Source organism: Eschrichtius robustus, chromosome 10 (assembly GCF_028021215.1).
Source record: "Eschrichtius robustus isolate mEscRob2 chromosome 10, mEscRob2.pri, whole genome shotgun sequence".
NCBI classification, from domain to species: Eukaryota; Metazoa; Chordata; class Mammalia; order Artiodactyla; family Eschrichtiidae; genus Eschrichtius; species Eschrichtius robustus.
In genome coordinates, this window is record NC_090833.1 from 63,255,356 (window position 1) to 63,275,372 (window position 20,017).

Genomic DNA, 20,017 nt, shown 5'->3' on the forward strand with positions numbered 1-20,017 from the left:
CCTCAGTAAATTTAAGAAAACTGAAATCATATCAAGCATCTTTTCCAACCACAATGCTATGAGATTAGAAATGAAATACAGGGAAAAAAAAATGTAAAAAACACAAATACATGGAGGCTAGGCAATAAGTTACTAAATAACCAAGAGATCACTGAAGAAATCAAAGAAGAAATCAAAAAATACCTAGAGACAAATGACAATGAAAATGCGAGAATCCAAAACCTAAGGGATGCAGCAAAAGCAGTTCTAAAAGGGAAGTTTATAGCTATACAAGCCTACCTCAAGAAACAAGAAACATCTCAAGTAAACAATCTAACCTAATACTTAATGGAACTAGAGAAAGAAGAACAAACAAAACCCAAAGTTAGCAGAAGGAAAGAAATCATAAAGATCAGAGCAGAAGTAAATGAAATAGAAACAGAGAAAACAATAGCAAAGATCAATAAAACTAAAAGGTGGTTCTTTGAGAAGATAAACAAAACTGATAAACCATTACCCAGACTCATCAAGAAAAAGAGGGAGAGGACTCAAATCAATAAAATTAGAAATGAAAAAGGAGAAGTTACAACACACACTGCAGAAATACAAAGCATCCTAAGAGACTACTACAAACAACTCAATGCTGATAAAATGGACAACCTGGAAGAAATGGACACGTTCTTACAAAGGTATAACCTTCCAAGACTTAACCAGGAAGAAATAGAAAATATGAACAGACCAATCACAAGTAATGAAATTGAAACTGTGATTAAAAATCTTCCAACAAACAAAAGTCCAGGACCAGATGGCTTCACAGGTGAATTCTATCAAACATTTAGAGAAGAACTAACACCCATCATTCTCAAACTCTTCCAAAGAATGGCAGAGGAAGGAACACTCCCAAACTCATTCTACAAGGCCAGCATCACCCTGATAACAAAACCAGACAAAGATACTACAAAAAAAGAAAACTATAGACTAATATCACTGATGAATATAGATGCAAAAATCCTCAACAAAATACTAGCAAACAGAATCCAACAACACATTAAAAGGATCATACACTATGATCAAGTGGGATTTATCCCAGGGATGCAAGGATTCTTCAATACACGCAAATCAATCAATGTGATACCCCATATTAACAAATTGAAAAATAAAAACCATATGATCATCTCAATAGATGCAGAAAAAGCTGTTGACAAAATTCAACACCCATTTATGATAAAAACTCTCCAGAAAGTGGGCATAGAGGGAACCTATCTCAAAATAATAAAGGCCATATATGACAAAACCACAGAAGACATCATTCTCAATGGTGAAAAACTGAAAGCACTTCCTCTAAGATCAGGAACAAGACGCGGATGTCCACTCTTGCTACCATTATTTGACATAGTTTTGGAAGTCCTAGCCATGGCAATCAGAGAAGAAAAAGAAATAAAAGGAATACAAATTGGAAAAGAAGAAGTAAAACTGTCACTGTTTGCAGATGACATACTATACATAGAGAATCCTAAAGATGCCACCACAAAACTACTAGAGCTAATCAATGAATTTGGTAAAGTTGCACGATACAAAATTAATGCACAGAAGTCTCTTGCATTCCTATACACTAACAACGAAAGATCAGAAAGAGAAATTAAGGAAACAATCCCATTCACCATTGCAATAAAAGAATAAAGTACCTAGGAATAAACCTACTTAAGGAGGTAAAGGACCTGTACTCAGAAAACTATAAGACACTGATGAAAGAAATCGAAGATGACACAAACAGATGGAGAGATATACCATGTTCTGGGATTGGAAGAATCAATATTGTGAAAATGACTCTACTCCTCAAAGCAATCTACCAATTCAATGCAATCCCTATCAAATTACCAGTGGCATTTTTTAGAGAACTAGAACAAAAAATCTTAAAATCTGTATGTAGACAGAAAAGACCCCAAATAGCCAAAGCAGTCTTGAGGGGAAAAAACGGAGCTGGAGGAATCAGACTCCCTACTACAAAGCTACAGTAATCAAGACAATATGGTACTGGCACAAAAACAGAAATATAGATCAATGGAACAGGATAGAAACCCCAGAGATAATCCCACACACCTATTGTCAACTAATCTATGACAAAGGCGGCAAGGATATACAACGGGGAAAAGACAGTCTCTTCAATAAGTGGTGCTGGGAAAACTGGACAGCTACATGTAAAAGGATTAAATTAGAACACTCCCTAACACCATACACAAAAATAAACTCAAATGGATTAAAGACCTAAATGTAAGACTGGGCACTATAAAACTCTTAGAGGAAAACATAGGAAGAACACTCTTTGACATAAATCACAGCAAGATCTTTTTTGACCCACCTCCTAGAGTAATGGAAATAAAAACAAAAATAAATGAATGGGACCTAATGAAACTTAAAAGCTTTTGCAAAGCGAAGGAAACTACAAACAAGATGAAAAGACAACACTCAAAATGGGAGAAAATATTTGCAAATGAATCAATGGACAAAGGATTAATCTGCAAAATGCATAAACAGCTCATGCAGCTCAATAGTAAAAAAAGAAAAAAACAACGCAATCAAAAAATGGGCAGAAGACCTAAATAGACATCTTTCCAAGGAAGACATACCGATGGCCAAGAAGCACATGAAAAGCTGCTCAACATCACTACTTATTAGAGAAGTGCAAATCAAAACTACAATGAGTTATCACCTCACACTGTTTAGAATGGGCATATCAGAAAATCTACAAACAACAAATGCTGGAGAGGGTATGGCGAAAAGGGAACCCTCTTGCACTGTTGGTGGGAATGTAAATTGATACAGCCACTATGGAGAACAGTATGGACGTTCCTTAAAAAACTGAAAATAGAATTACCATATGACCCAGCAATTCCACTACTGGGCATATACCCAGAGAAAACCATAATTCAAAAAAACACATGTACCCCAAAGTTCATTGCAGCACTATTTACAATAGCCAGGTTATGGAAGCAACCTAAAGGCTCATCGACAGACGAATGGATAAAGAAGGTGTGGCACATATATACAATGCGATATTACTCAGCCATAAAAAAGAATGAAATGGGTTATTTGTAGAGACGTGGATGGATCTAGAGACTGTCATACAGAGTGAAGTAAGTCAGAAAGAGAAAAACAAATATCGTATATTAATGCATATATGTGGAATCTAGAAAATTGGTACAGGTGAAATGGTTTGCAAGGCAGAAATAGTGACACAGATGTAGAGAACAAACGGATGGATGCCAAGTGGGGAATGTGGCAGGGGGATGGTGGTGGTGGGATGTACTGGGAGATTGGGATGGACATATATACACTAATATGTATAAAAAAGATAACTAATAAGAACCTGCTGTTTAAAAAATAAATACAATAAAATTTTTAAAAAAAGAAAAGAAGGCTCAAAATATTAACCCGGCCAGCCATAGTCACTGAGTTAATATACTCACTTATGTATTCATTTATTCAACAGCTATTAAGTACCTGTATTCAGCCAGTTGTAATTAATGGAAGATGTAGAACTCTATGTCTGGTGCTGAAGAAATGTACATTTATACAAGGAAGCAGAATTATAACCCCTGGGCAGCATGAAGTTTTGAGGAAATCAGGCAGGCCTGAAGTAAAGGGAGGTTTGGAGGAGCAGAACGTTTTTATGAAAGGGAAGTAATAGAACTAAAATGAAGGAACCACTAAAGACAGTTTTACATAATGAATGGCTGTTGTTTAGGGTTGGACTTTAGAGAGTCAAGTAATCTCCTTGGAAGTTTTTATTCAGCAAAAACTGCACGACACTATATGCAGGGCATGGTGTGACGAATACAGTCTTAGACTACGTGAGTTATAACCTCTGATTTTCTGAAGCTTACAGTCACACTGCTGGTAAAGACACAAAGGCATTTATGAAATAACGGTAAATTACATGAGTAGTAAAAGGACAAGTGGGCAAATAGGGTTCTTACTAAATATCATAGATTTTTGGAAGCAGGGTTATTTACACTGAGATCCAAAGGATGAGGTAAAGAAGGTAGAGTTCTCTTTACAGGACAATTTTCATAGAGATTATTTCCCTTAAGACATTTTTTTCCTCTCTAAGGGCTGATTTTCTTAATGAATTAGTGTGCCAATTGCATCGCCTAAGGTGTTTTAAACTGCAAGAGACAGAATAAACCCAAGCAAATATATCCCTTATTCTCCGAAGAAGAAGCTGAGAGATAGGAAATCCCAGGGTGGATGATTTTAACAGTTTAACAAAGCTGTCAAGGATCTAAGATTTTTCATCCTTCTCAAGCTTCCTCAGCAGGCTGGCCTTTCTCCTCAGGTCTGTACAGTCCTAAGATGACTGCTTGTACTCCAGGATTCATGCTTGGCTTCCAAAGGCAGGAAGGAAATGGGAAGGAGAGTTTGCTTAACTTTCATCTCTCTTTTTATTAGGAAAAAAAATCATATCCAGAAGCACCTCATTCTCTACCCTGCCCCTAAGAATATTCCCCCTTCTATGGAAGGCTATGACCGGGTCTTTTATAGGCTAGGCGATGCAATTAAAAACAGAACCTGGAGGTATGTAACTATGATGCAGAAGGGAATTGCCTTATAATGTAGTAGGTGGACCCTCTATAACCAACGTGGTCTTTCTCCCAGTCTAATCAAAGGAAGGACTTGAGACTTCAGTGTTTTGGCTCCTCAGAACTGGGGGGGTTTCTCATTCTATGTGGGTTCCACTGAGCACTGACTTTAGAGAAGCTCCAGGAAGCTGCATGCACACTTTCTTGCATACTTATCTAATGTATGTCTAATGTATGCTTGTTTCCTAGTTTGGTCATAAATCAAAGTGAAAGCAACCTTGAGCCCAGCCCAAATCATTCTTCACAGCCATCTTTTAACCTAGACCATTCCTTTGTTGTCTGACACAGCCTTATTACCCAGAAATCATATGGCTACCCCTACCTGCAAAGAAGTTTGGGAAAATGAGTATCTGGCATTTTCCAACTCTATGTTTGTATGGAATGAGGGGGAAGAAATTGACAGGCAACCAACAGTGTCTTGGACCCCATATAGAGTTTCAGAAACCAATTAAGAAACACTATTTCTTCAAAGGGAAAGACCACCATAATGATATGATGGGAAAAGTCTTAATGTTTCTCAAGAAAGTGATTTAAGGTGAGAGTTCCTTTACTTCTGTAAGTGCAAATTCTATATGCTACTTAGCGTTTCTCAGGTGAATTCTAGATAGTCCAAGTTCTTTCTTTTTTTTTTTTTTAACCTAGCAATAACTAATTTATTAAACGTAACTACAGCACAAAATAATGCCAGATGCGTTGGAATATTATCAATATATAGCAGTGGATTCTAAAACACACAAAAAATGGATTTAAGTAAAAGCATTGCCTAAGTGCAAATAAATTTTAAACTATATGTAATTTAAAATACTATATAATGATTACAAATAGGAATTAGGTTGTCTTTATAAATAGTTCCTACTTTCTCTCTTTTTTTTTTAACATCTTTATTGGAGTATAATTGCTTTACAATGGTGTGTTACTTTCTGCTTTATAACAAAGTGAATCAGTTATACATATACATATGTTCCCATATCTCTTCCCGCTTGCATCTCCCTCCCTCCCTATCCCACACCTCTAGGTGGTCACAAAGCACAGAGCTGATCTCCCTGTGCTATGCGGTTGCTTCCCACTAGCTATCTATTTTACGTTTGGTAGTGTATATATGTCCATGCCACTCTCTCTCTTTGTCACATCTTACCCTTCCCCCTCCCCATATCCTCAAGTCCATTCTCTAGTAGGTCTGTGTCTTTATTCCCGTCTTGCCACTAGGTTCTTCATGACCTTTTTTTTTTTTTTCCCTTAGATTCCATATATATGTGTTAGCATATTGTATTTGTTTCTCTCTTTCTGACTTAGTTCACTCTGTATGACAGACTCTAACTCCATCCACCTCACTACAAATAACTCCATTTCGTTTCTCTTTATGGCTGAGTAATATTCCATTGTATATATGTGCCACATCTTCTTTATCCATTCATCCGATGATGGACACTTAGGTTCCTTCCATGTCCTGGCTATTGTAAATAGAGCTGCAATGAACATTTTGGTACATGACTCTTTTTGAATTATGGTTTTCTCAGGGTATATGCCCAGTAGTGGGATTGTTGGGTCGTATGGTAGTTCTATTTTTAGTTTTTTAAGGAACCTCCATACTGTTCTCCATAGTGGCTGTATCAATTTACATTCCCACCAACAGTGCAAGAGTGTTCCCTTTTCTCCACACCCTCTCCAGCATTTACTGTTTCTAGATTTTTTGATGATGGCCATTCTGACCGGTGTGAGATGCCAAGTTCTTTCTACTGTTTGCCAAACCTACCATAGATAACTCCGGCTTGGAGAAATTTTTATTGCTCTTTTATATCAAGGACAATGGAATTCTCAGCTTAAGACAATTGACACTGAGGCTAATTTCCAAATATCAGCTGAAGAATTACAGTGCTGTGGCAGAAGCTATGCAGAATAGTTTGCATTCTGTGTGGTAAGTGTTGCAATTGCCCACAGAGCATCTGTGTATGATTCTGGAATTATTGGATGCTCAGTATTTTTTTTTTAATTTATTTATTTTAGTTCTTTATTTTTGGCTGTGTTGGGTCCTATTGCTGCGAGCCGGCTCTCTCCAGCTGCAGTGCGAGGGCCTCCCACCGCAGTGGCCCCCCCTGTCACGGAGCACGGGCTCCAGGCGCGTGGGCTTCAGTAGTTGTGGCACGCGGGCTCAGTAGTTGTGGCTCACGGGCTCTACAGCACAGGCTCAGCAGCTGTGGTGCACAGGCTTAGTTGCTCCGCGGCATGTGGGATCTCCCCGGACCAGGGCTTGAACCCGTGTCCCCTGCATTGGCAGGCGGATTCCCAACCACCGCAGCACCAGGGAAGCCCAGATGCTCAGTATTAATGAAGCTAAATCATGGGTGCATTCACAATTATGGGTCAGTTCCACCATCAGAGAGTAAGGAATGGGAATGGTCCTATATGCAGTACTGTATTAGTAAGCATGTCTTAGCTCCTTTTCTAGATCATTCCTTGAGGAGAGGAATGCTGTTAGTTTTATTGCTGTATCTCTCACAGGGCTTGGATTCAAATCCTGACTCTATTACTCAGGAGTACTGTGACCTTGGGCAAGTTACTTGATCTCAGTTTTTTCATTGATCTAGGAATATACTAACAACTGCCTTGAGGGTTGTGCGTATCTCTGTGTGTGTGTGTGTGAATACAATGTGGAAATTTGTTGAGGGTTGTGTATCTCTGTGTGTGTGTGTGTGGGAATACAATGTGGAAATTTGTGTAAAGAATTTAGTGCGATGTCACTGAAAGAAAGTGTCCAATAAATATTATTTATTATTAAGTACCAAATATATTTCTTGATTAGAAATTAAGGCTTACTTTTCACATTAGCTAGCTGTGTGTTTTTGGCTAAGATGATCAACTTTCTGGGCCTCATTTTCCACTTCTGTTAAAGGTGGGAGTTGTGCTAGAATCTGTAAGCTCACTTGCAGCTTTAAAGATCAGTGGTATCCCTGGGCATACTTCAGTGGTTTGCGAAAAGAAAGAAAAAAAGAAAGCCCAAAACCCACCAAAGAAGAAACATACTATACTTAGGCAATGTGGAAACTTCATCATGTAGTTTCATAACCAAATCTGTCCATTAGTCATTCTGTTACCAAGGACGAAGACAAAATGTTGATCGTAATGGGTAGAATGTGCATTAAGTGGTAGGACCCTTTAAAGAAAGAGAACGTTTTCTCCCTCCTGTCACGTGAGAAAAAGGATCCTTCCATGGCATTTTGTAATGAATTCTTGGCTATTGCTGGGTAGTAAGTTCCCAAGTTTAAGGTTTACCATTTATTGGCATCCAACAGAGAAACAGAGTACTTTTATTTGGAAATAAATTTGAAAAGGATTCCAGAGAGCCCAGGCAGCATTAATTGTACTCTAGTTTGAGAGATTTTCACCTCTTTCGTGCTCTGTAACTAGCTGGCATGCTTCCAACTGTAATTTAGACTTACCATGAACTACAGGGTTTTTTTAATGTGTGCAGTGATTTTTAAAAAATCCAATAACTTCTTTTATTTGTTGTTCTGAATTTTAAATTTGCATCTGCTTTTCTTATTTTCCAGCACTCTCTAACCCCTATAAGTTTATTCTCAAAAAAAGGTACATTTTATCAGTGGTTTTTAATGATATTTTAAAACTTTGGCTATTTGGTGAATTTGGGTTCACTTGTGAAACCTTTACTAATCCCATTATAAGCTCCCATCAATAATGTCTCCTACCTCAAGACTGCTTTATTTAAATTACAATAGGAAATGCCTCTGAACCTTCAAACATCCCAATTTATGCTCTTTTAATCAAACAACTGCAAGCTAGGGTGACTCTCCTAGTGAACTCATTAAGGGAACCAGATTTCATTTGGGCAGGACATATTTTTTAGAAGATTAAAAATGTAGAAGGATTCTATGCACAATCTCATTTTATAGCTGCCTATGTGTTATGACCCAATAGTCTGTGCTGTAATCAACCAGATATCAGCACAATCATTATTTGCAGAAACGACTGAATAGACAGATGCACTTTGACCTAGAGAATCAGACACAGGTTCAAATTCTTATTTGTTAATATGGACTCATAATAGTGATGATGAATGTTAGGTAACATGTGTTTTTTAAAATCTGGGAATGGACTCTACCCTGGAAAAATGGAAGAAGAAATGTATGAGTTTATAGAACACAATAAAGATAAAGGCTATGTTTTGGTGGGCATGGGGAATATCAGTATTTACCTCACATATAGCCAATTAGAACAGGAGACTGACTCAAGGACATTTTAAAAAATTTATTTTTTATTGAGGGAACATTGGTTTATAACATTATATACATTTCATATGTACAACATAATATTTCTACTTTTCTACTTCAAAAGTAGAAATATTATGTTGTACATGTGAAACATATAATACACTGCATGTACCATATACATATACTAGACCGTGCTTACCACCAAAAATTTAGCTTCCATCTGTCACCTTATAGTTGCTCCCCTTTACCCATTTCACTCTCCTCCACACCTTCCCCTCTGGTAACCATTATTCTGTTCTCTGTATCTAAGTTTTTTTTTTTTTTTGGTTTGTTTTGGTTTGTTCATTTATTTTGTTTTGCTTTGTTTGTTTTTTATATTCCACGTATGAGTGAAATCATACAGTATTTGTCTTTCTCTATCTGACATACTTCACTTAGCATGATACCCTCAAGGTCTATCCAAATTGCTACAAATGGCAAGCTTTCACCATTTTATGGCTGTGTATTATTCCACTGTGTGTGTGTGTGTGTGTGTGTGTGTGTATCAGTTGATGGGCATTTACCTTGTTTCCATGCTTTGCCTATTGTAAATAATGCTGAGATGAACATAAGGGTGCATATATCATTTCAAAGTAGAGTTTTCATATTCTCTGGATAAATACCTAGAAGTGGGATAGCTGGATCACATGGTAGTTCTATTCTTAATTTTTTTTAGGAATTTCCATACTGTTTTCCACAGTGGCTGTACCAATTTACATTCCCGCCAACAATGTATGAGTGTTCTCTTTTCTCCACATCCTTGCCAACACTTGTTATTTCTTGCTTTTTTGATAACAGCCATTCGAACAGGTGTGAGGTGATATCTCATTATGGTTTTGATTTGCATTTCCCTGATGATCAGTGATGTTGAATGCCTATTCATATCCCTCTTGGCCACTTGTATGTCTTCTTTGGAAAAATGTCTATTCAGATCCTCTGCCCATTTTTTAATCAATTTGTTTGTTTTTTTGATGTTGAGTTGTATGAGCTCTTTTTATATTTTGGAAGTTAAACCCTTATCAGATTTTTGTTTGCAAATATTTTCTCCGATTCAGCAGGCAGCTTTTTTGTTTCATTTTGTTTGTAGTTTCCTTTGCTGTGCAAAAGCTCTTTCATCTGATACAGTCTCATTTATTTATTTTTGCTTTTGTTTCCCTTGCCTGAGGAGATGTATGCAGAAAGTAATTGCCAAGACTGATTTCAAAGAGCAAAATGCCTATGTTTTCCTCTAGGAGTTTTATAGTTTCAGGTCTTACATTCAAGTCTTTAATACATTTGAGTTGATTTTTGTGTATGGGATGAGATAGTGGTCTAGTTTCATTTTTTGTTGTTGTTGTTGTTGCATGTGGCTGTCCAGTCTTCCCAACACCATTTGTTTTCTTTTCCATTTTATGTTTTTGGTTCTTTTGTTGTAAATTAATTGTCCATATGTGTATGGGCTTATTTCTGGGCTTTCAGTTCTGTTCCATTATGTGTCTGTTTTTCTGCCAATACCATGCTGTTTTGATTACTATAGCTTTGTAATATAGTTTGAAATCAGGGCAGGTGATACCTCTAGCTTAAGAATGGGTTTTACAGTATGCTTTCTGTCTTAGTCAAGATTGGCTCGGGAACTGGGAAGTCTGCAACTGAAGTAAGAGACTTCAGAGCCTACAATATGTGCCACCGAAATGCTCTGGCTCACTGGTGTAGTGGAAGCCAGTAGTGGGTGGTGGTGAGGCTGGTGTGTAAAGAGGAATAATCTCTTCCCTTCTCATGAGTCTTCAAAAGGTGGCCACACTTCATTTCTACACCAAGCTTCTTAAAGAATTTTCCATTGTTCTTCCCTTAAATTTTATGGATTATCTTTTCACCATTAAATCTTTGATTTATTAGAAATTTACACTTGGTGTAAAGTGTCCTGTATGGGTCCAACTTATGTTTTCAAGTAACTACCCAGTTGTCTAATACCATTTACTGAATAATATATAATTTTTCAACTGGACTGATATGCTCCCTCTTTATATTCTAAATTGCTTTATGTATTTGAATTTATTTCTGGGTTCTCTACTGTATGTCCTTGCCCTGTCTGTTGACTCATGCATCAGTACCACACTGTTTTAATCACGAGAATTTAAATTTAAAAAATCCAGGACTTCCCCGGTGGCGCAGTGGTTAAGAATCCGCCTGCCATTGCAGGGGACATGGGTTCGAGCCCTGGTCTGGGAAGATCTCACATGCCGCAGAGCAACTAAGCCCGTGTGTCACAACTACTGAGCCCATGTGCCACAACTACTGAAGCTTGTGTGCCCAGAGCCCATGCTCCGCAATAAGAGAAGCCACCGCAATGAGAAGCCTGCGCACTGCGATGAAGAGTAGCCCCCGCTCGCCACAACTAGAGAAAGCCCTCGGGCAGCAACGAAGACCCAACGCCACCAAAAATAAACAAATAAATAAATTTATAAACAAATAAATGAATAAATAAAAATCTGGTATCCCTTGTCCCTAGATCATGCCTGCATCCCATACTCTTAAAAGACAAATTCTTTATCATTTTTCATATTTTTCCCTAGGGTCAGTCAGATGATGATTCTGATTCATTGTCATCATCTCTTTCCTCCCATAAGCATTTACCTAGAACATATTTACTTAAACATTGGGGATTTCCACAGTGTGCTTTACCAAATGACAGATATCGCAAGAGGCAGCTCTGTTGTAGAAAAAAGAAAGAATTCTAGCATATGAGAGAAATATTTCCAGAAATATCAGCTCTGGTTTCAGAAAGTTCCCTCCATCAGAAGTGCCACATCATTCTTTAGCACCGACATCAGGAAGATAAACAACTTCCATGCTTTAGAATATATTAATAATAAAGTTTGAATATGAAATATTTGAAGCTTCTTCTTAAAGCAAACTATTCTGTCACTATGGTATGTAAAATAGTTTTCTTTCAGTCATATTTCCTATATAAGTCTGCTTATGGTAAGATATCTGCAAAGCAATGCATGCAAAGTATTTTTTCTATTGCTTCTAATTTTAACACAATGGTTATACTTTTTAAAGAGGTTATTTTAAAATAAAAGAAACCTTAATGAAAAATTTAAAATATCAGGGGAGCTTACTATTTAAATCAAGACTTTGGTAAATCCCTTTGTTAAATGAACTACCATTGTTTAATATTTAATAAATCTAGATTTTTATTTTTCTAAAGGCCAGATATAGTTATAAGTTCATAGCTATAGCAAATGCTATTTTCTGTCTATTGGAGACTTTTTTGGCACTTCTAGAAAGAAGGGAAACAATGGATCCAGTAACGATGCAAGAGAGATCAAAGCAATTCCTTCTGTCAGTAATAGCAATTCATGCAAATCTCTAAACACCAAAGACTCTCTTCAGCTAAAGAAAAGTCCACCAGAGAGACCATTGTGAAAAAGGAATCCTAGAAAGCGGCATCATTTTCTAAATTTTATAAGTAGATTCTGCTTAAGGACAACGGAACTTGGTGTAGGAGAAGGGAAGTAAGGAAAGTGGAACTCAGATTTATTGAGCACTAGCTATGGTACGTCACATGCCTGCTAGCAAGACCTCTGTGTTTGCTCCTCTAAGGTGTGGTTGCAAATAGTGGGCTCCTGAGCTAAGCTGCCTAGGATTTGAATTCACTCCTGGCCACTTACTAGCCACCTGGCTTTGGTGCAGGTAATTTGAGCTTTCTTTGTTAACACTTTCATCAACATGAATAGTAAAATCAGATTATTGAGTTAATTACTATTATGCATTTAAAACAGTGTCTGGAATAGAATGTTAATTTAATATTATTATTATTTCCACTTTACTGACAAGGAAACAGAAGCTCAGAGGTAAAGGCACTTACTGTAATTCATATGCTTATTAAGTGGTGGAGCTTGGTTGCTAGTCCTGGTCTGTCTGAAGCCCTGGTTAATGATTTCCTCTGGACCCTTGCTACTCAAAGTGTGGTCCCTGGATCAACAGCATCATCATCACTTGGGAGCTTGTTAGAAATGCAGGATCCTTGTTCTGCTCCAGACTCCCGGAAGCAGCATCTGTAGGTGAACAAGATCCCAGGTGATTTCTATGCACATTAAAGAGACGTGTGTTGAGACGTGAGACAGAACACACCACTGTCCAATCAAAGCTCTGCTAAGAGGAAGGCCAGCAGAGATTCATTTGCATGCAGTCTGTTGCTTTACAGGCCTCAACTGTCCCAGAGTGGGATAGGTCTTCAACATCTTAGCCTTTGTTTTCTTTATTGCAAGTGTACTGCCTATAGGCTACCTCTCAGATCAGGCTGTTAATTTGTCTCTGGTATGAACTGTCTCTACTATTCTCCCTCTCTCTGTCTCTGTCTCTCTGTCTCTCATTTTTTATTCCTCAATTTATACCTTGAAGGATATACTTAGGGTTGCTCAAGGCTAGTTGTGCTCTATGGTTGTGAGCAAAATTCCAGTGAAACATGCCTTGATAAAGGTAGGAGTTTATGAAAATAGGATAGATTACGGAATTGGACAAAACTGGGTCCAAATGCTAATCCTTTTACTTAAATTTTGTCTCTAAGTATTTTATTTAATCTCTCTAAAACTTTGTTTCCTTGTCTTTAAAAATGGTGGTATTAATGGATATTCCTCAGTGTTGACAGGATCAAATAAAATCAAGGTCTGAGAGAGCACAGTGCATAATAGGTGCTCAACAAATTTAAAGTAAACTAACCCAGGACATTTCCTGCCAAAGTTAAGGAAACTTGCACGGGAGACACATTACATTCAAACGGGTGGGAGACAATGGCTGCCTTCAGGAAAAGCAGTGAGTTCAAATCGTATCTAAAGGAATATCTTCTATATTTAAAGACTAAGACAACTGTTTTTATGTGGAACAAGCCCCAGGAGGGCTCTGTTTCTTAGAGAGAATCATCAGCTTCAGCTTACTCTGTACAAACATTTTTTAGGAGGACACCATTTGTGAATTGCAAGAAATCTTGTCCCTTTAATCACATCATTAAAAAAATAAGTTGCTCCAATCTTAAGAGGAATTTTTATTTCTTATCAGAGCTAATTCTTTACATGGGAACAAAGCACTAATTTTTTTATTAAAAAATTGAAGGTAGTGAGCAGAAATATGCCTTCTGTTATTATGTAGAGAGGAAGGACCTTCCATAAAGGAATGTGCATGCACATGGCAGAAAGGCCAAACACAGCACTGCTGAGCCTTTCTCGGTTCCGGTTCTCAGGACCACGGTGTGTAAGGAACAAGAGAAATGCCAGGCAAGCATGGAGCTGTTCTGCCCTATGAGGCACCCACTGAGTTAAGGACAGAGACTCTAGATACACGTGAAATCCTCAGGCTCCTAAGCCCAGTTAAGTCCCTGAAATTTTTCAAAAATGGTAGAATCATGCATATAAAAGATCATATATATTTTCGAATAAAAATAGTTTAAAAGTAATTTGAAAAAAAAACTATTACATTGCACACAACTTTATTCTCTTCTTTTCCCATGGTCACAAGCTCCTTAAACATTAAACGTAAAAGCAACCTAAACACTTTTGCCTCACAGTTGGGCTGAAGTTATTCCAGAGTTTTGTGTGGTTTGGCACACTTGAAGTTGGGTTTCATCGTGATTTATTTTTATGCGCACGTCACATAGGTACACGGTTTCTGCACATTTTCTCTTGATTTAAGAGAGAAGAAAAATTCCTTTTTTTAAGAGAGAAGAAAAATTTTTTAATGAGAAGAAAAAAGAAATAGTAAAGAATCCTGCACAGATTGGGGGCAACTTTTAAATTTCCTGCTAACATAGGTTTATGGAGACTTGGTAGACTATGTAAATGTAAGATGATTTGTTTTTTTTCTCCTTCACTGAAGTAGGCAGATATGAAGATGCCTGGGCATGAAGAGCACCTCTATAATGTCTATAAAATGTAGAAGAATTTTTTTCTGGTATACCCTTGAGAGATGATTTCCCTAGAACTCCCTTCCCTTCAGAAACCACATTTGTCACGGGGAGTTGAGAAGAGGGATCTAGTCACGGCTGCTGCTGCTGACTGCTTCCTTTCTCACCCTGCAGGATAGGGCTTATCCATCCCCAATCATGCCAGATGTATGGAAGAAGGTTCTCAGATACTTGCATTGCATCTACAATGCATTCAGAGAAACTCAATTTGCTTCCTTTACCACCGCTTGTTAACTTTCCTATTTCCATGACCTGTTTGTGTGTGTGTGCGTGTGTGCGTGTGTGTGTGTGTGTGTGTGTGTGTGGCTTTTTACTGTTGTCAATCTAACCCTCGAGTACTAGAATATCGGGAAGAACTATTTTGATTAACCTCAGTAACCCTCGGGAACCTGGTTTCCAGTATTTGTCCTCCATCTCCCTGTTCCCCGTAGTACAGTATATTTGTCCCACTTTAGCTTAATGAACTAAAAGGGGGCTGGTGGGCAATCCCACTACTGGGCATATACCCTGAGAAAACCATAATTCAAAAAGATACATGTACCACAGTGTTCATTGCAGCACTATTTACAATAGCCAGGACATGGAAGCAACCTAAGTGTCCATCGACAGATGAATGGATAAAGAAGATGTGGCACGTATATACAATGGACTATAGGGCAGGAATAAAGACGCAGACGTAGAGAACGGACTTGAGGACACAGTGAGGGGAGGGGAGGCTGGGATGAAGTGAGAGAGTAGCACTGACATATATACACAACCAAATGTAAAATGGATGGCTCGTGGGAAGCAGCCGCATAGCACAGGGAGGTCAGCTTGGTGTTTTGTGACCATCTAGAGGGGTGGGATAGGGAGGGTGGGAGGGAGGCTCAAGAGGGAGGGGATATGGGGATATATGTATACACATAGCTGATTCACTTTGTTGTACAGCAGAAACTAACACAACAGTGTAAAGCAATTATACTCCAATTAAGATGCTAAAAAATTAAAAAAAAAAAGACATAATGAAACTTGAGAAATGAAAAAAAAAATGGGGCTGGTGGGCAAAGGGGAGATGTGAAGCATTCACTTGCCTTGGAAGAATAAAACTATCATGCTGTCTCAGAATATGAGAACCTAGAGGTCATGGATCATTCTGAAATTTCAGCAATTTCTCAGTCTTCAGGCCTTCCATTGCAATACCTTTATCAGCAATTTTATTTAAATGAGAATTAGAATTCTTTCTTGAACCTTTCTTTGTGCAAAACTGGCAGGGAGCATTCAAACATCTATCTCGCAAGCTGTGACTATTTTCTTTGCTCTGGATTTTGTCCTGGCAGGTGGGAAGACACAGTGAGTAGTGAAGATGTCTTGAATTTCCGGAGTACAGAATTAGGGATCTATTCCATTGGGTAATTCCAAAGCATCCAGAGTGATGTAGGAGCACCATTATACCTCCTAAAGTTATCAGGTTCCCTGATGTTCCCTGCAGCGTAATATGTGGTTTTCTTTTGAATGCTTCTGAGATGAAGTGGTTACATTTTATCATGGGAACTACCATATTTTATCAATTCTAAGCCATTCATATTTTCACATTTTCACTTCTCTGATATTGAAATGTGTCTTGCAATTGATGGTGCATCATAGTTTGATTGCCGGTATTTTTTTCTTCTTAGTGACACGTAAGAGTAATGTTCCCTATTACAGTCAAAGTCATCTTAGACTTAATGAGTTACATTACACGTCTTTAAGTGCACCTTCAAAGATCTCCTACCTTTCAAATCTAGAATTGCAATAGGCATCACAATCCTGGCCGTCTCTGTATTCTATTCTCCAAAGCAAGAACATTTGAAAGTACAATTTAAAATAAAACAAATTAACAAACACTACAAAATGTTTAGAAAACATTTAATGTTTCAATTTATTGTCATTTACTATAGGCTGTTGTTCTGAGAGCTCTTTTCCTCTTAAACTCAAGTGTCCATAACAAATAAGGCCTTCATTTGCAAATGGTGAGCCATGGCAATCAGATAACTACTGCTGTACCATCAAACTCTACTTCCAACAAAAGAATATCCTGAATTGGATTGATGCATTCGATCTGATCAATTACTGCAATAGTGAAAGTGTCTACAATTCTGAATTAACTGTGTCATGACTGATTTAGTTATACTAGAGTCACGATATCATTAAACCTTAAAGTCATTGTGCCAAAGATAGCTTATACATTAGATTATCTTCAAATATGCACGAAGAGCTTAGTATAGCTCTCTAGTGATTTGCTAGGTTCTCTAGATATTTAATCTTTGTTCAGATTTGTGCTTGGTTTTGAATAAAGTTAGGAGAGAAGGGTATGAGACTGGAGGCATTTATTGAGTGAAACCACCCTGAATCTTTCATGGCTACTGACCAAGCAGTAATGGAAAACGTGAACCAAGAAATAAAAATCTCATCAACACAGTGAAATCTGTTCTTCTCTCTCTCTATATAAACCTTATGTGTTGGCTTTGGCAGCAGTTTGAACTTTGTCATTCCAATAAAGTTCCTGAAATTCACTAGATATCACTTCTTTTTATGGGAAAACATCTGCAAGTGTATTTATCTGGTTATAAACAAAAATATGCTTTACCTTTTCAAATGACATTGCAGAAGTATTTATTTGTTATTTGCAATATGCATCATTAGCCCATCACAAAACCCTGTGAGCACATGCACATTATGAAAACATCATTCATAAGTTTAAAAATATACTAACTAGAGAGGCATATAGAGTTCTCTGTACCTTAGAACATTTCCATTGTACTGTTGAAAGAATTTTACTTGGTTGAACAGCAAACTGCTCTTAAACTTTCTTTTGGGAAATTTAGTTAAAACTTTCCACTCTTAAACTTGATCCAGACCACAGTTTAAATCTTTGAAAACACACACAAACACACACACACACACACACACACACACACACACACACTACTGTATTTTATGTATGTAAGATGAAAAATTTTTTCCACATTTTTAACATTATTGAAATTTGATGCATCTTATAGCCAATGGCAAGACATAGTTGGGTTGGAGTGTTTTCTTTTCTTTATGGTAAAAAAGATGATGTGAAATTTTACAACCAATGCTCTCATAGATAAGATAGAGGTTGAGGAGGATGATGAGGATGAGGATGATGGTGATGGTGATGGGAATATAATAACCACTATTTATTGTTTACACTGTCTTAGGTACTGCTTGAATACCTTACATACCTTATTCAATGTTCACAAATACACCAAAAAAGCAGATAATTGTTAGATAGTTTCCATAGGTGAGGAAACTTAAGGCCTGGAGAATTTGCATATAACTTGCCCTGCCACTCATTGTAAATGTTGAGGTTAGGGTTTGGATTCAGGTATGCTGATGCAAAAGCTTGATCTTTTAAGAGGGGCACAATGGACCAACTTAAAAAACACCAACTCATTCATGTCCACTTTTGTCCAAAAGCCTGCATTTGGAAAGTATCATAATTTCTGCATGGCACTCTCACAATGATAATAAAGTTAGATTAACGATGGCATCATTAGGTGCTAAAACTCATCTTTCTGTATCTTTCTGTAAAATGTCAGCCTATTCAGGCAGAAAAGCTTGTCTTCTTTCAATTTATGTTTTCTGTAGACCTTCTTTGGGTCAGGCACAGAGCTGAGTAAATACTGGAGGCAGATAATGAGGAAAGGGATTCAGTTTAAATAAAACTAAGGAGCAAGCCCTGGGTCAAAATTAAGGATCAGCAGTTCTGGGTTCTACTGCAGTGATCTGCTATCACTGTCTTGCTGTGAAATATGACATACGAGTCCTTTTCTGTGACTAGGCTTATGCATAATAAACTCTGTATTACACTTCACAATCGTGATCATAAAACGAGATTAAATAAGATAGTTTACAAAGCACAAACAGCAATAGATATATTTGGCACTATTCATTTCTAATGGACTTATTATAGGCATAATCATTGACCAGAGATCTTTTCACGCAGACATTGAGCTTCACAATAGAAGGTATATGTGGGGAAAGCAGAATTATGCTCTAATCTCAAATGAAACATTTCATAGCTCTCTATAGCCATTTCATTAGCATCATTAAATTAATATTGTCGCTACATATAGGCAAAAATCTTCAGTTCTCTGTCTCGGTCTCTCTAGATCTGTCTCTAGCCTGGTGGATAATATATTACCTTTGGTCCTAGAGGCAAACAGATTGATTTGAGTCCCAGCTTCAACACTTAATTGTGCCACCATGAGCCTGTTGCATAACCTCTCTGAGTCTCAGTTTTCTTATTTTAAAATGGGAATAGCATCTTCCATTCAAGATTTTTTAAAGGACTGAACGGCATAAAGCACTTAGAAGAGGGCCCAACACATAGTAAAGATTTAATAAATATTGACTATTATTGTCCTAATAGGTTGCAACCATCCACCACTATTTTAATTCCACTGTAAATTCCACATGGACTCAGCAATTCTGACATGAAAACGCTATTCTAGGCACCATGGATGATATAGAAATAATTAAATACTGTCCATATTCTTGAAGAAATTACATGTAGTTTAATTTCTGCCAAATCAACTATTTTGCCCATTTAGTTCATCCAATTTGATGTATTACAGAAAGCAATGAACTAGCATTTTATTTTTTTAAATGTATAGGCTGTCATTACATAATGTATAAAACCAACTTGGTCTAAGTAATTGTTCTGGATGAACCCTAGACATTATCCCCTTCTCTAGATGAGTCATCATGTTTATATCAGCAATTTATCTCTGCAAGACTGATTGAAAGCTCAATTTCATTTCTTCTATTCTTACATGAAGGCAGCTATTTCTGAGCCTTTAGGAATCGTCTTTGTTTTATCTACCTGTCATTGCCTTCCAGATGGCTTTGCCAGACTAAATTCCCATGTCTGCTCTATTGCTGCCCATCTTGGACATCTCTCCAAATTTTTCCTGAAGATTTATCCTGAGCACCCTAAGTTGACTTCTTTTTATTCTTGTACCCACACCATCTTCATCTTTGGAGGCCAGTTAAGATCAAAGACTTTAGAACCAGACCCCCTGAATTCAAATCCTAACCAGTTGATTGAACTTAGGTGAGTTACTTCTTTTTGCTTCAGTTTCCTCATCTATAAAACAGAGTTCTTAACCCTAGTACCTACCATAGAGGGTCGTTAGGATAATTAA